Genomic DNA, 12,831 nt, shown 5'->3' with positions numbered 1-12,831 from the left:
GTAGGTGTAGTTGTGTTTTCAAAAATATGTATGGTTTTGGGAGGACATTTCTGCCACCCTACTCATGCCACCATCTTGAGCCTCTCTCCATTTCCTAGAGTTTTTCCTACTAGGGTTCCATATGCATTTTAACTTCTTTCAATCAAATACACACTGATCAGATTTATTTTAGAGCCATTTTAAGTGTAGAGAGATATAGGATAAGGCAGGCATGATTTGGAATTCTGGGTTGAGCTGAGGAAGTATCTTCCTTGAGCTAATGATTCTGGTGACACTTCCTGCTTCCAACTAAGGATATAACTAAAGCCAACAGTTGCACTGGAAGCATTCCAATTTTCTCACTCTTCAAGTGAGGCAGCAATGGAAGCTCCCTGTGGGAGCCAAATCTGCTATATGACTGTGATAATCATCCTGAGGCCATGAATATCTCCAGGCTCTAGAAGGAAAGGATGTATAAACCCTTAACTCCCCAAATTAATCCCTATGCTAATGTACATAGAGTGCTTTCTGTTAATAACAACCAAACACTGACTAGTACAAGTGACCAAAGCCTGGGGTTCAAATTAAAGGCCCACTATTTCTATTTCCTTCGTTTAATGCCCTTAACCACTCTGTACCTCATTTTCCTTAGCTGATAAGTGGAGATGAATCCAAATTCACATGCATACCCTGGCGTGCCAGGTGCAAGCATAGAAGGAGGGTACAAAGAATCACAGAGGCTGGAATGAAAAGACACTTCAGGACTTGCAGCATTTCTCAGATGCCAGTGCTACAGCGATGGGGTGGGGTGCACAGCAATTTCAGTCACAGCTGAAATGCCGGGGAGGCAAGCCTGGGAGGAAGAACAAAGAAAATAGGTTAATTTTGAAGTTAAATGTGGAAAAATGGATCTTTGTTCTAAGGAGTCCCTGTGGCCTGCAATGCCCACATCATACTCTGGAAAGTCACTCATCTGAAGTTCCCCGTACTAGTTGATGAGAACTAAAAAGCCAAAACCCATGCTATAATTCTGTTGCTTTCAGACCAATGCACGCACAGCCAACATGGGGAACATGAAGAACTCTGAAAACTGGGATTATTAGTCACTCAGTCTTGCTCCTTTTTCTACTAGAACCCATGACTGCTACACTGAAAGTTGGTGAATCATGCAAATAAAAATAGTAATTATGTGACATGATAGAGATGTCAGGTAATACTATAATGGTGATTAATTTGCTATATATAAATGTATTAAAACAACAAGTTGTCCACCTTAATGTTAAACAAAGATATTTGACAGTAACATCTCAATTAAAAAATTAAAACATAAGAAGAAATTTGGAAGCACCATCAGTAAGAACTGAATTGCCTGATAGGCAAATGCCAGAGTAGCCCACCCAGAGTGTAGCCTCATTTGGGGGTCAGAAGGTGGAAAAGGTATCTCACAGGTTAATGTGATCACCATCCAATTCCTATGTACATCCCAGCAGTTCCTGTGTAACTATTACTGTGATGTCTCCAAGTAACAGGTTGAGTTTAAAGGGACTCGATTCCCCTACATTTTGTCTGACACTTCTTATATTGCAGCCCGCATTCCAGTAATTGTGGGTACAAATGTTTTACACATCCCAGACTTGGCATGCTTCATAATGTCCTAATGAACTTTTGTGGAGCTCATTTCACAATGACACGGGAGAGCTAGCTCTTAGCTCCACGTTAGAAATGAGAAAATTGAAGTCTGGGGGAAAAGAGGCTGGTCACCACAGGGTCTTTGATGTGACCAAGGCCCAAACACACAGCCCCCAAAATGTGCACCCATATTTGGAAGCACCATTGAGATAAAGAAGCAGAGTAAAGACACTTGGAGATTTACTGACAAACTACTTCCATAGGAGTGCTGGCACAAAGATAAGGAGGAGATGTTAGGGAAAGAGGAAATTTGAGCTATGCAATGTTCTGGAAAGCAGAGCAATAGCAGATGATGGCACAGACGAGAAGAGAGAAAACAGCGTGAGCGAGAATTAATAGTCATGGGGGGAAATGAGTTCTGTAAGCGCAAAGACGATCAAATCCATGAGCCTACTTCAGGTCACTTGCCTCCCCAGTTAAAGTAGAAAGATCCAAGGAAGCAGAGTGAGTCTTAAATTTTCTGTCCCCAAATGTAGTAATATTTGAAAAACACCAAAGACAGCAAAGGGGTAATGTCAGTTTCAAAGATCGGGTGGAGGCACAGGCCCAGTAATATAATGTTATGATAAAACAACCAAATATGATGTCAATACACCTCACTCAGTCATTTGACATTCTCTCAACGCACCTTTAATAAACACCTGCTTTGCTCTCACCCCTGTGTAAATGGATTCAGATCATGAGCCTGCACCACGGAGGGACAAATTGAGCGTCAATAAGAATAACTAAATGAATTTAAACACATCAACTGTGATTAAATATTGGATGCATAGTGACTGAACAGGAATGAAGACCTCATGGTCACCACTATCAAAAGCTAGGAAATAAATTAAATATTTTGAAGTTGGGTACGCAGAGGCAAATAATAAAATAATTATCCTGTGTTTGGCATATGAACTGTAATACTGGTTTCCAAACAGTGGTTGAGGGAAGTTTCTCATTGGAGAAGAATTCCATCTAGCAAACGAAGAAGGGTAGATAGAATTACAATATCTCCGCTTTAAGCCCCAAATGACACAAGTACTTTACACAATGAACACCAGTACCTGTTGCGTTACAAAAAGAGGGACAACCACACAGTATGTACCTCCTGGTGGACTAATGCAGCCCCGCCTCTGAGACATTCCTGCCTAACAGGGAAACTGAGTAAGAAGACTAGCCCAGATCTAAATCCCAATTTTCAGGAAAGGCAGGGCACAGAGGGAGCATGTTAAATGATTCCAACAAAATAAAATAAGCTAAATACTGCATGTGGGTGACCCTATAGAACAAAGGACTCATTTTTCACAAGAAAAAGAGAGTAAGAGAGGGTGAATTTTTACAGAGAATTATCAAGCATATTGAAAAATTGCAATTGCAATGTGTGAGATTAGTTGTGATCCAGAGTTGAGGAAAACAAATTGAAAACATTAGCACTTATGAGAGAGTTAAGGGAAACTGTATCTGTCAATGAATATTGAGGATAGCAAGTAATTATTAATTACTGTTTAAGCATGATAGTGGCATGTATTGCATTACCAATGCAGTATTTTTAAGGTGTTTTTTATCTTTGAGAGAAATCCCGCAATACATAATATGTATTAACTGAGAAAATATCTGGGTTTTGTCTGAAGAAAACCTGGACGGGTGTGGGAAGTTAGTAAGTGTAGATGACTAGCATGGGCCAAGAGCTCATGATTGCTGAAGTCAGGTGGGATGGACAGGTGGGTTCTTTATTATGTTTAACTTGTCATTTTTTGGCTTGACAATGCTTATCATATAAAGTTTTAGAAAATATCCAAAGCCACCATATAGATTAATGAAATCAGAATTTTTGGATGTAGGGCCAGTATTAGTATTTATAAAAGTAAACTTCAAATGAGCTTAAGTTAAAGCTTAGAGCCAAAGGTATAAACTAAACAGCGTCTTCCTTCTTTTACTTGCGCTAAGAATTCTGGAAGTACCCCTTCACTGATTCAGGTTGCTCAAAGATGCCACAAAAATGCCATGGCTTCCATCTTCTTGTTCCAGTGTTTTCAGCAGGTTGAGACTATAACCTCATGCTTTTGCACAGGCTGCAAGAGCTCCAGGCATTTCTGTCTCACTCCAAGTACCACAACCCTTTTCTCCCACACCTGTCCTTCTTATTTTAAAAAGTGCATATACCAGAGAAGCCCCCAACACATTCCCCATGTATTTCCTTGGGCAGAACTGGGCCACACAGACACCTTTAGCTATAGAAGAGGCTGGAAAAATCATTATCTGATAAAGAGGAATGGGATAGCCATGACTGGATTGGAGAAATCCTGAGTCCCACCCTAGGACTGGAAATATTACTTCTTGGAACAAAATCAGTTTTTCTTACCATAGGGCATTCTTAGGAAAGGCTGTTGGGTCAGAAATCAACAAATCCAGTGAGGAAGAGAAGCAGGGCTCCTAGAGTCAAAAACACAGTCAAGGGTAAAGACTGAACATGCACTGAGGGAATAAACTCACAAGGATTGAGCCACATACTCTTTACAGGCACTTTTGTACCTGCTACCTTGGTCATTCCTCACAGCAATCCTGTAAATGAGGTAACTGAAATTATCTCCACATTATGCATGTGGGACCAGAGACTGACAGAGGAGGGACGAGGTGGTAGTTAAGATTCTGATTAGTGCCTTCACGGCATACTACTTCACCCATCCTCCATGGATTACAAGAGCCTCCTCTCTGGTTTACCAAAATCACTGCTGGAAGTATTAAACAGGGGAAGAGAAAGAAACCCACAGTTTTCTCAGACTGTGCTAGGCATATAACAGTTCAGAAAGGGAATGTATTTTGATTCTGGCCACTTTACTGATGGTAGATGATGCTTGCAGAGACAGGGCTCACTTAGTGGCTCAGAGCTGATCCTGCCCGACAATATCCACTCTGTACCCCAGCACCACACGTGATAACTGAGATCACACAAACCCAGTAATGCATTGATGCAGGAGTACAGGACCTCATGCAGGAGTTGTGAGGCTTGATAATCTTATGACGCTCAGAGGTGCTGCCATGCTGACCACATTGCCAGCAGGTCTGATCACCTAATGACAAGGAATGAGCCTGATGCGCATTTATCTCACAAGCTGCCGCAGGATTCAGCTCAGGCCCTGCCAGACCATCGAGGATAGGTTCTAGAAGGGTTCCTTATGTTCGGCAACTCATCTTCATGCCAATAATAGGTTGTGCTTCATGGAGACAAGTGTTCTTTAGTTATATCAGTTTTGGTCCTGTACCAAGTTAAACGCAGTGCCAAATCTTATCACTCAATTCTCCTCTGTCCTTCATCTCTGTTCCTCAAGTCTTGGCTATCCTGAGATGTGGATCCTGACAATAAATGCTCTCTATCCCTTAGTGAAGTAGATGCAGGTAGCTCAATACCATGTGTACACTGATGAGTTCTTGTTGTGTGAGTCTGTTCTGAAGAATGTGGGCAGAGGGGGAAATTCCCACCATTTAAACAAATCAGCATCTACTCTTTGGATGTTTTAAAACATACCATTAAGTATGAATCAATTTTTTTCATATGTCACGAGAGCAATGATTGAGACATCATAATCCTGCAGACTCACCAGTTGTCACACTCATCATGTGACTTTGCCTCCTTCCTCCAAAAAAACCTACCGTAGACTTCTTAAACTCTCCCTAGGAAATCAAGGCACTATAAAGTGGAAAGATTTCTCAGAGTAGAAACTGAAGGTAAATAAGAGCAAGAGAGCTGAGCCCACAGTAGGTGTCTGTTCTTTATCCTGTTAAATCATGTGGCTAGCTCCAGGCTTGCCTATTAGTTTTAAAATCTGTTTTGCAGTAGATGAAACAAAACTTTCAGATGCCCAAATGAGAAAGGAGAAGTAGCAGAGTGGCTGGGTACTATCGCTGGCAGTCATCTTGGGTGTATACCAGAAAGAGGTCACCCAAAGGGAGAGAGAAATGGTAAACAGGTTGCGTCCACAGAGACTGACCCTGGAAAAACCTCCTTTTTTGTGTTCCCCCGCCTGAGATAGCTGAGTTTCTCTGATGAGTGATGGAGGGGAGGCGAGTATGCCATGTCTCTGCCCTGCGCTTGAAGTAATTCATCCACTAAGAAAAGAAACTTCACCATTAAAAGACTGAGAAATCAGTGTAGATAATTTCTTATCTCACTTAATTTAATCTTGGGTAGAAAATAAGTGGTCTGAGATGAAATTTAATTCTCTTTTAATTCTCTTCTGTCTCATAGAATTCAGAGCACCTCATTCACTCCTTTATCGAAACATCACATCTATTTACTTGGTGGGCTTGGCAGGAGGGAGGGGAATCTTACTTCACCTTTGTCTCAACATTCTCCTAAAACATCAGAGATATGGCTGAGAAGGCATACAGTGAATTATGCACATGCCTACAGTGGGCCACCAAAGGTTGGTTCTACATTTTTCTGGGTTTTTTTTTCTTTTGGTATCATTAATCTACAATTACATGAAGAACATTATGTTTACTAGGCTCCCCCCTTCACCAAGTCCCCCCCCAACATACCCCTTCAAAGTCACTGTCCATCAGCATAGTAAGATGCTGTAAAATCACTACTTGTCTTCTCTGTGTTGCACAGCCCTCCCGGTGCCCCCAGACACACTATACATGCTAATCGTAATGCCCCCTTTCTTTTTCCCCACCCATGTCCCTCCCTTCCCACCCATCCCCCTCAGTCCCTTTCCCTTTGGTAACTATTAGTCCATTCTTGGGTTCTGTGATTCTACTGCTGGTTTGTTCCTTCAGTTTTCCTTTTTTCTTATACTCCACATATGAGTGAAATAATTTGGTACTTGTCTTTCTCCACCTGGCTTATTTCCCTGAGCATAATACCCTATAGCTCCATCCATGTTGTTGCAAATGGTAGAATCTGTTTCTTTTTCTTATGGCTGAGTAATATTCCATTGTGTATGTGTACCACATCTTCTTTATCCACTCATCTACTGATGGACATTTAGGTTGCTTCCATATCTTGGCTATTGTAAGTAGTGCAGCGATAAACATAGGGGTGCATCTGTCTTTTTCAAACTGGAGTGCTGCATTCTTAGGGTAAATTCCTAGCAGTGGAATTCCTGGGTCAAATGGTATTTCTATTTTGAGTTTTTTGAGGAACCTCCATACTGCTTTCCACAATGGTTGAACTAGTTTACATTCCCACCAGCAGTGTAGGAGGGTTCCCCTTTCTCCACAACCGGGCCAACATTTGTTGTTGTTTGTCTTTTTGATGATGGCGATCCTTACTGGTGTGAGGTGATATCTCACTGTGGTTTTAACTTGCATTTCTCTGATGAGAAGCAATGTGGAGCATCTTTTCATGTGTCTGTTGGCCATCTGAATTTCTTCTTTAGAGAACTGTCTATTCAGCTCCTCTGCCCATTTTTTAATTGGGTTATTTGCTTTTTGTTTGTTGAGGTGTGTGAGCTCTTTATATATTTTGGATGTCAACCCTTTATCGGATCTGTCATTTATGAATATATTCTCCCATACTGTCGGATACCTGTTTGTTCTATCGATGGTGTCCTTTGCTGTACAGAAGTTTTTAGCTAGATATAGTCCCACTTGTTCATTTTTGCTTTTGTTTCCCTTGCCCGGGGAGATATGTTCATGAACAAGTCACTCATGTTTATGCCCTTGAGATTTTTGCCTATAATTTTTTCTAAGAGTTTTATGGTTTCATGACTTACATTCAGGTCTTTGATCCATTTTGAATTTACTTTTGTGTACGGAGTTAGACAATGATCCAGTTTCATTCTCTTACATGCAGCTGTCCTGTTTTGCCAGCACCATCTGTTGAAGAGACTGTCATTTCGTCATTGTATGTCCATGGGTCCTTTATCGTATATTAATTGCCCATATATGTTTGAGTTAATGTTTGGGGTCTCTATTCTGTTCCACTGGTCTGTGACTCTGTTCTTGTGCCAGTACCAAATTGTCTTGATTACTGTGACTTTGTAGCAGAGCTTGAAGTTGGGGAGTGAGATCCCCCCCACTTTATTCTTCCTTCTCAGGATTGCTTTGGCTATTTGGAGTCTTTGGTGGTCCCATATGAATTTTTGAACTATTTGTTCCAGTTCATTGAAGAATGCTGTTGGTAATTTGGTAGGGATTGCATTGAATCTGTATATTGCTTTGGGCAGGATGGCCATTTTGACGATATTAATTCTTCCTAGCCAGGAGCATGGGATGAGTTTCCATTTGTTAGTGTCCTCTTTAGTTTCTCTTAAGAGTGCCTTGTAGTTTTCAGGGTATAGGTCTTTCACTTCCTTGGTTAGGTTTATTCCTAGGTATTTTATTCTTTTTTTTTTTTGAGTGGGCATCTCTCATATTTATTGATCAAATGGTTGTTAACAGCAATAAAATTCTGTATAGGGGAGTCAATGCACAATCATTAATCAACCCCAAGCCTAATTATCAACAGTCTCCAATCTTCTGAAGCATAATGAACAAGTTCTTACATGGTGAACAAGTTCTTACATAGTGAATAATTTCTTACATGGTGAAGAGTGCAAGGGCAGTCATATCACAGAAACTTTCGGTTTTGATCACACAGCATGAACTGTAAACAATCAAGTCAGATATGATTATTCATTTGGTTTTTATACTTGATTTATATGTGGATCCCACATTTCTCCCTTTTTTTAAAAATAAAATGCTGAAGTGGTAGGTAGATGCAAGATAAAGGTAGAAAATATAATTTAGTGCTGTAAGAGGGCAAATGTAGATGATCAGGTCTGTGCCTATAGGCTAAGTATTAATCCAGGCTAGACCAAGGGCAACAAAACATCCACGGATGCAGAAGATTTCTCTCAAAACAGGGGGGGTGAGGTTCTAAGCCTCACCTCTGTTGATCCCCAATTTCTCACCTGATGGCCCCCCTGAGACTGTGCCTGTCTTAGGTTGTTCCTCCCTTCAGGAATCTTACCCGTCTCTGGCTAACCAGCCGTCTTCCAGGGCCATACAGGGAAATGTAAAGTTGGTAAGTGAGAGAGAAGCGATATTCTTTGAAAAGGTTAGCTTTTTACTTCTTTGCAGATTTATGCCCTGTGGCTTCTATGCCCAGCATTTGTCTTGAGGTATCTTTACCACTTGGAAGAATTATGATACTCGGTAATTTTTGATATGAGGCACGAATTCTACTAAAGGGCTGTAACTAGGAAGGAAGAAGAAAGCTATAGAAGTAGCAGATGGAAGAAAACATGGGAAGATTGATTATTTCTTTGACATAACTTCTTGTAGAGTAACATAAGCATGTATAGTTTTTAACAAACTACTAATTAAATTGCATACACACATTAACAGAATAGGAATACAGATATGTAACAAAAGCAGACCTACAATTACCAGCCATATCCAGTGAAGTCAAGAAAACCAGTTAGGTACCCTAGGCATTTGTGAAAACTTATCAATAATATGATGGATATTGTCTAACTGAATTCGAATACTTTGAGAAAAATCAGACAAATTAAAACAACACATTCTGGGGAACTGTTCACATCCCATATATTCTTTTGGTATTTTATTCTTTTTGATGCTATTGTGAATGGAATTGTTTTCCTGATTTCTCTTTCTATTAGTTCATTGGTAGTGTATAGGAAAGCCACAGATTTCTGTGTGTTAATTTTGTATCCTGCAACTTTGTTGAATTCCGACATTAGTTCTAGTAGTTTTGGAGTGGAGTCTTTAGGGTTTTTTATGTACAATATCATGTCATCTGCAAATAGTGACAGTTTGCCTTCTTCTTTACCAATCTGGATTCTTTCTTTTCTTTGTTTTGTCTGAACGCCATGGCTAGGACCTCCAGTACTATGTTGAATAAGAGTGGGGAGAGCGGGCATCCCTGTCTTGTTCCCGATCTCAGAGGAAAAGCTTACAGCCTCTCGCTGTTCAGTATGATGTTAGCTGTGGGTTTATCATATATGGCCTTTATTATGTTGAGGTACTTGCCCTCTATGCCCATTTTGTTGAGAGTTTTTATCATGAATGGATGTTGAATTTTGTTGAATGCTTTCTCAGCATCTACGGAGATGATCATGTGGTTTTTGTCCTTCTTTTTGTTGATGTGGTGGATGATGTTGATGGATTTTCGAATGCTGTACCATCCTTGCATCCCTGGGATGAATCCCACTTGGTCATGGTGTATGATCCTTTTGATGTATTTTTGAATTCGGTTTGCTAATATTTTCTTGAGTATTTTTGCATCTACGTTCATCAGGGATGTTGGTCTGTAGTTTCCTTTTGGTGGGGTCTTTGCCTGATTTTGGTATTAGGGTGATGTTGGCTTCATAGAATGAGTTTGGGAGTATTCCCTCCTCTTCTATTTTTTGGAAAACTTTAAGGAGAATGGGTATTATGTCTTCTGTGTATGTCTGATAAAATTCCGAGGTAAATCCATCTGGCCCGGGGGTTTTGTTCCTGGGTAGCTTTTTGATTACTGATTCAATTTCGTTGCTGGTAATTGGTCTGTTCAGATTTTCTGTTTCTTTCTGGGTCAGTCTTGGAAGGTTGTATTTTTCTAGGAAGTTGTCCATTTCTCCTAGGTTTTCCAGCTTGTTATCATACAGGTCTTCATAGTATTCTCTAATAATTCCTTGTATTTCTGTGCGGTTCTTCGTTACTTTTCCTTTCTCGTTTCTGATTCTGCTGATGTGTGTTGACTCTCTTTTTCTCTTAATAAGTCTGGCTAGAGGCTTATCTAGTTTGTTTATTTTCTCGAAGAACCAGCTCTTGGTTTCATTGATTTTTTCTATTGTTTCATTCTTCTCAATTTTATTTATTTCTTCTCTGATCTTTATTATGTCCCTCCGTCTGCTGAGTTTAGGCCTCATTCGTTCTTCGTTTTCCAATTTTGATAATTGTGACATTAGACTATTCATTTGGGATTGTTCTTCCTTCTTTAAATATGCCTGGATTGCTATATACTTTCCTCTTAAGACTGCTTTTGCTGTGTCCCACAGAAGTTGGGGCTTTGTGCTGTTGTTGTCATTTGTTTCCATATATTGCTGGATCTCCATTTTAATTTGGTCATTGATCCATTGATTAATTAGGAGCATGTTGTTAAGCCTCCATGTGTTTGTGAGCCTTTTTGCTTCCTTTGTACAATTTATTTCTAGTTTTATACCTTTGTGGTCTGAAAAGTTGGTTGGTAGGATTTCAATCTTCTGGAATTTACTGAGGCTCTTGTTGTGGCCTAGTATGTGGTCTATTCTGGAGAATATTCCATGTGGACTTGAGAAGAATGTGTATCCTGTTGCTTTTGGATGTAGAGTTCCGTAGATGTCTATTAGGTCCATCTGTTCTAGCGTGTTGTTCAGTGCCTCTGTGTCCTTACTTATTTTCTGTCTGGTGGATCTGTCCTTTGGAGTGAGTGGTGTGTTAAAGTCTCCCATAATGTATGCATTGCATTCTATTTCCTCCTTTAATTCTGTTAGTATTTGTTTCACATGTATTGGTGCTCCTGTATTGGGTGCATATATGTTTATAATGGTTAAATCCTCTTGTTGGACTGAGCCCTTTATCATTATGTAATGTCCTTCTTTATCTCTTGTTACTTTCTTTGTTTTGAAGTGTATTTTGTCTGATACTAGTATTGCAACACCTGCTTTTTTCTCCCTGTTGTTTGCATGAAATATCTTTTTCCATCCCTTGTCTTTTAATCTGTGCATGTCTTTGGGTTTGAGCTGAGTCTCTTGTAAGCAGCATATAGATGGGTCTTGCTTTTTTATCCATTCTATTACTCTGTGTCTTTTAATTGGTGCATTCAGTCCATTTACATTTAAGGTGATTATTGAAAGATATATACTTGTTGCCATTTCAGGCTTTAGATTCGTGGTTACCAAAGGTTCAAGGTTAGCTTTTTACTACCTTACTGTCTAACTTAACTCACATATTGAGCTATTATAAACACAGTCTGATAATTATTTCTCTCCCTTCTTATTCCTCCTCCTCCATTCTTCATATGTGGGGCTTTTTATTCTGTGCTCTTTTTAGCAGTGCTCCCATCTAGAGCAGTTCCTCTAAAATACCCTGTAGAGGTTGTTTGTGGGTGGCAAATTCCCTCAACTTTTGCTTGTCTGGGTATTGTTTAAGCCCTCCTTCATATTTAAACGATAATCGTGCTCGATACAGTATCCTTGGTTCAAGGCCCTTCTGTTTCATTGCATTATGTATATCATGCCATTCTCTTCTGGCCTGTAAGGTTTCTGTTGAGAAGTCTGATGATAGCCTGATGGGTTTTCCTTTGTAGGTGACCGTTTTACTCTCTCTGGCTGCCTTTAATACTCTGTCCTTGTCCTTGATCTTTGCCATTTTAATTATTATGTGTCTTGGTGTTGTCCTCTTTGGGTCTCTTCTGTTGGGATTTCTGTGTGCTTCCGTAGTCTGAGCAACTGTTTCCTCCCCCTGTTTGGGGAAGTTCTCAGCAATCATTTCTTCAAAGACACTTTCTATCCCTTTTTCTCTCTCTTCTTCTGCTGGTACCCCTATAATGCAGATATTGTTCCTTTTGGATTGGTCACACAGTTCTCTTAATACTGTTTCATTCCTGGAGATCCTTTTATCTGTCTCTGCATCAGCTTGTAAGCGTTCCTGTTCTCTGGTTTCTATTCCATCAATGGCCTCTTGCATCTTATCCATTCTGCTTATAAATCCTTCCAGAGGTTGTTTCACTTCTGTAATCTCCCTCCGGACGTCATCCCTTAGCTCTGCAGGTCCGTCAGCATGTTTATGATTTTTATTTTGAATTCTTTTTCAGGAAGACTGGTTAGGTCTATCTCCTTCTCAGGGGTTGTGATTTTGGTCTGTATCAAATTCTTCTGCCTTTTCATGATGCTAGAGATAGTTTGCAGAGCTGGCACAAGTGATGGCTGGGAGAACGTCCCTTCTTGTTGGTTTGTGGCCTTCCTCTCCTGGGAGAACAGCGACCTCTAGCGGCTTGTGCTGGACAGCTGCACACAGACGGGGTTTCTGATTCTTGCCCGGCCGCTATGGAGTTTAGCTCCATGTTTGCTGTGGGTGTGGCCTGCCTCGGGCTGCTGCTCCGATATGGCAGAGCCGCGTCGGAGGGGAAATGGCCGGGAGGCTGTTTATCTCCATGAGGGGCCTCCGAGCTGCCCTGCTGCCCAGGGGTTTAGAGTGCCCAGAGTTCCCCGG

Source organism: Manis pentadactyla, chromosome X, assembly GCF_030020395.1.
Source record: "Manis pentadactyla isolate mManPen7 chromosome X, mManPen7.hap1, whole genome shotgun sequence".
NCBI classification, from domain to species: domain Eukaryota; kingdom Metazoa; phylum Chordata; class Mammalia; order Pholidota; family Manidae; genus Manis; species Manis pentadactyla.
This window is presented reverse-complemented; position numbering follows the sequence as displayed.